Genomic DNA, 5,017 nt, shown 5'->3' on the forward strand with positions numbered 1-5,017 from the left:
AATTCAATGGCATATAAAAAGAATTATTCACCATGATCAAGTGGGATTCATTCCTGGGATGCAGGGCTGGTTCAACATTCCCAAATCGATCAACGTGATACATCACATTAATCAAAGAAATGATAAGAACCATATGATCCTGTCAATTGATGCAGAAAAGGCCTTTGACAAAATCCAGCACCCTTTCTTAATAAAAACCCTTGAGAAAGTCGGGATAGAAGGAACATACTTAAACATCATAAAACTATTTATGAAAAGCCCACAGCTAACATCATCCTCAATGGGGAAAAACTGAGAGATTTTTCCCTGAGATCAGGAACACGACAGGGATGCCCACTCTCACCGCTGTTGTTTAACATAGTGTTGGAAGTGCTAGCATCAGCAATCAGACAACAAAAGGAAATCAAAGGCATCAAAATTGGCTAAGATGAAGTCAAGCTTTCGCTTTTTGCAGATGACATGATATTATACACGGAAAATCTGAAAGACTCCACCAAAAGGCTGCTAGACCTGACACATGAATTCAGCAAAGTTGCAGGATACAAAATCAATGTACAGAAATCAGTTGCATTCTTATACACTAACAATGAAGCAACAGAAAGACAAACAAACAACCTGATCCCATTCACAATTGCACCAAGAAGCATAAAATACCTAGGAATAAATCTTACCAAAGATGTAAAAGATCTGTATGCTGAAAACTATAGAAAGCTTATGAAGGTAATTGAAGAAGATATAAAGAAATGGAAAGACATTCCCTGCTCATGGATTGGAAGAAGAAATATTGTCAAAATGCCAATACTACCCAAAGCTATCTACACATTCAATGCAATCCCAATCAAAATTGCACCAGCATTCTTCTCGAAGCTAGAACAAGCAATTCTAAAATTCATATGGAACCACAAAAGGCCCCGAATAGCCAAAGTAATTTTGAAGAAGACCAAAGCAGGAGGCATCACAATCCCAGACTTTAGCCTCTACTCCAAAGCTTTAATCATCAAGACAGCATGGTATTGGCACAAAAACAGACACATAGACCAATGCAATAGAATAGAAATCCCAGAACTAGACCCACAAACGTATGGCCAACTAATCTTTGACAAAGCAGGAAAGAACATCCAATGGAAAAAAGTCTCTTTAACAAATGGTGCTGGGAGAACTGGACAGCAACATGCAGAAGGTTGAAACTAGACCACTTTCTCACACCATTCACAAAAATAAACTCAAAATGGATAAAGGACCTGAATGTGAGACAGGAAACCATCAACACCCTAGAGGAGAAAGCAGGAAAAGACCTCTCTGACCTCAGCCGTAGCAATCTCTTACTCAACACATCCCCAAAGGCAAGGGAATTAAAAGCAAAAATGAACTCTTGGGACCTTATGAAGATAAAAAGCTTCTGCACAGCAAAGGAAACAACCAATAAAACTAAAAGGCAACCAACGGAATGGGAAAAGATATTTGCAAATGACATATCGGACAAAGGGCTAGTGTCCAAAATCTATAAAGAGCTCACCAAACTCCACACCCGAAAAACAAATAACCCAGTGAAGAAATGGGCAGAAAACATGAATAGACACTTCTCTAAAGAAGACATCCGGATGGCCAACAGGCACATGAAAAGATGCTCAACGTCGCTCCTCATCAGGGAAATACAAATCAAAACCACACTCAGATACCACCTCATGCCAGTGAGAGTGGCCAAAATGAACAAATCAGGAGACTATAGATGCTGGAGAGGATGTGGAGAAACGGGAACCCTCTTGCACTGTTGGTGGGAATGTAAACTGGTGCTGCCACTCTGGAAAACAGTGTGAAAGTTCCTCAGAAAATTAAAAATAGACCTACCCTATGACCCAGCAATAGCACTGCTAGGAATTTACCCAAGGGATACAGGAGTACTGGTGTATAGGGGCACTTGTACCCCAATGTTTATAGCAGCACTCTCAACAATAGCCAAATTGTGGAAATAGCCTAAATGTGCATCAACTTTTGAATGGATAAAGAAACTGTGGTTTATATACACAATTGAGTACTACATGGCAATGAGAAAGAACGAAATATGGCCCTTTGTAGCAACGTGGATGGAACTGGAGAGTGTGATGCTAAGTGAAATAAGCCATACAGAGAAAGACAGATACCATATGTTTTCACTCTTATGTGGATCCTGAGAAACTTAACAGAAACCCATGGGGGAGGGGAAGAAAAAAAAAAAAAAGAGGTTAGAGTGGGAGAGAGCCAAAGCATAAGAGACTCTTAAAAACTTGAGGGTTGATGGGGCGTGGGAGGGAGGGGAGGGTGGGTGATGGGTATTGAGGAGGGCACCTTTTGGGAAGAGCACTGGGTGTTGTATGGAAACCAATTTGACAATAAATTTCATATATTGAAAAAAAATAAAAAATAAATAAATAAATAAAAAATAAAATCTAGTTTGTCTGATATAAGTATGGCTGCTCCAGCTTTCTTTTGACTTCCGGTAGCATGATAGATAGTTGTCCATCCCCTCACTTTCAATCTGAAGGTGTCCTCAGGTCTAAAATCGGTGTCTTGTAGAGAGCAAATAAATGGGTCTTGTTTTTTTGTTTGTTTGTTTGTTTTTGTTTTTTCCAATCCGGTACCCTATGTCTTTTGAATGGAGCATGTAGTCCTTTTACATTCAGTGTTATTATTGAAAGATATGGGTGTACGGTCATTGTGTTATCTGTAGGTTTTGTGCTTGTAGTGATGTCTCTGACCCTTTGTGGTCTTTGCAACATTCCACTCAGAGTCCCCCTTATGATCTCTTGTAGGGCTGTTTTAGTGGTGATGAATCACTTCAGTTTTTCTTTGAGAAAACCTTTATCTCTCTTTGTATTCTGAATGACAGGTTTGCTGGATAAAGGATTCTTGGCTGCACATTTTTCCTATTCAGAACATTGAAAATTTCCTGCCATTCCTTTCTGGCTTGCCAAATTTCAGTAGATAGTTCTGCTATTACATTTATGTGTCTACCCTTGTACATTAAGGCCTGTTTGTCCCCAGCTGCTTTCAGAATTCTCTCTTTATCTTTGTATTTTTCCAGTTTCACTCTGATATGATGTGCAGAAGATCAATTCAAGCTATGTCTGAAGGGAGTTCTCTGTGCTGATGCTGCTTCTTTGAATTTGCAATTCGATATATTCACCACAAAGCTTGGCAAAAAGAGGGCTCAACCTTTGTTTTTACAATTATACTCTAATGTTTTCCTCAGTCATTTTACCTATGTTCATAAACCACTGATTATTTTTACAAAATCATGAAGATATTGGCACCCTGTATCTTCTATTTGGTGCATGAGTTGGAATAATGGGAACTACCTTAAATGTTCTAATCCATGCCAAACTAGGTCAATCCAGAGCCGTACTGTAAGATGACAAAATTTATAATGTAATTGTGACTGCCCACACATATTCATAATGATTTTCTTCATAATATTGTCTATTAATTGGAGGGTTTGGAAAGTGACTAGTACTACTAATAATTGGAACATCTGATATACCATTTCTCTGAATCAACAATAAAAGCTTCTGACTATTACCACCATCATTTGTACTCTTACATCATCGATAGTTAAAACAGGTTCAGGAACCGGTTGGACTGTATATCCACCTCTAGCTGGCAATCCAGCACACACAGGAGCATCAATAGATCTATTTTTCCCCTTTACTTAGCAGGTGTATCCTCAATTTTAGTGGCTATCAACTTCATTACTATATCAACATGAAGCCACCTGTTATATCCCAATATGAAACACCTTTATTCATTTGTTTTGTCCTAATTACAGCTGTTCTACTTCTGTCACTTTCAGTTTTAGCAACTGGAATTGCTATGTTACTAACAGAAGACAACCTAAGTACCACATTCTTTGACCCTACAGAAATATGAGACACTATTTTATAATATCTATATTGATATATTGATTCTTCTGGCACCCTGAAGTGTATATCCTAATTTTACCCGATTTGGGAATGATTGCACAGATTATTACCTATTATTCAGGAGGAAAAAAAAAGAACCCTTTGTATAGATAGGAATAGTTTCAGCCATAAGTCCATCAGATTCCTAGCTTTCACTGCATGAGCTCACCATATATTTACTGTAGGCATGAATGCCAACACATGAGCATACCTTACATCAGCCTTTGTAATTATTGCTATCCAAACAGGAGTAAAAGTATTTAGTTGACTAACAACCTTTCATGGAGGCGACATCAAATGATCACCAGGCATGCTATGAGTCCTGGGTTTTATCTATTTATTCACAGTGGGGGGCTTAACAGGAATTGTATTAGCTAATTCATTCCTAGATATTGTTCTCCATGACACATATTATATAGTAGCACATTTCCACTACGTCTTATCAATAGAAGCAGTATTTGCTATTATTGGAAGTTTCATTCATTGACTCCCTCTGTTTTCAGTCTGCACACTTAATTCTACTTAGGCAAAAGTTCACTTCATAATTATATTTGTTGAGGTTGATATAATCTTCTTCCCACAACACTTTCTTGACTTATCAAGAATACCTTCATGCTATTCCAATTATCCAGATGTGTACACAACATGAAATACCATCTCATATACAGGCTCATTCATCTCATCACCACAGTTATATTAATAATCTTTATAGTTTGAGAAGCTTTTACATCCAAATGAGAAGTAGCAATGGTAGAGGCGATTAATTCTAACTTCAAATGACTACTCTGATGCCGTCCTCCATATCACATATTTGAAGAATCCACTTGCATAAGTCTAAAATAAGAAAGGAAGGAGTCAAAACTTCTCAAACTTGTTTCAAGCCAACACCATAACCATTACGTTTTTCTCAATAATGAGATATTATTAAAAATTACAAAACTTTGTCAAAGTTAAATTATAGGTTGAAGTCCTGTATATTTCTATGGCATACCCCTTTCAAATTAGGTTTCCAAGATGTGACATCTCCAATGATAAAAGAATACTTACATTTTCATGACAACATGCTGATGATCATCTTAATC

The 5,017-nt window shown here is 37.5% G+C and overlaps 1 pseudogene; it reads left to right on the forward strand.

Annotated features, from left to right (window-relative positions):
* The first annotated feature begins 3,240 nt into the window (after window positions 1-3,240).
* On the forward strand, window positions 3,241-4,778 carry LOC145713841 (cytochrome c oxidase subunit 1 pseudogene; annotated as a pseudogene).
* Window positions 4,779-5,017: the final 239 nt, after the last annotated feature.

Source organism: Panthera onca, chromosome X (assembly GCF_046562875.1).
Source record: "Panthera onca isolate mPanOnc1 chromosome X, mPanOnc1 haplotype 2, whole genome shotgun sequence".
Classification (NCBI taxonomy): Eukaryota; Metazoa; Chordata; class Mammalia; order Carnivora; family Felidae; genus Panthera; species Panthera onca.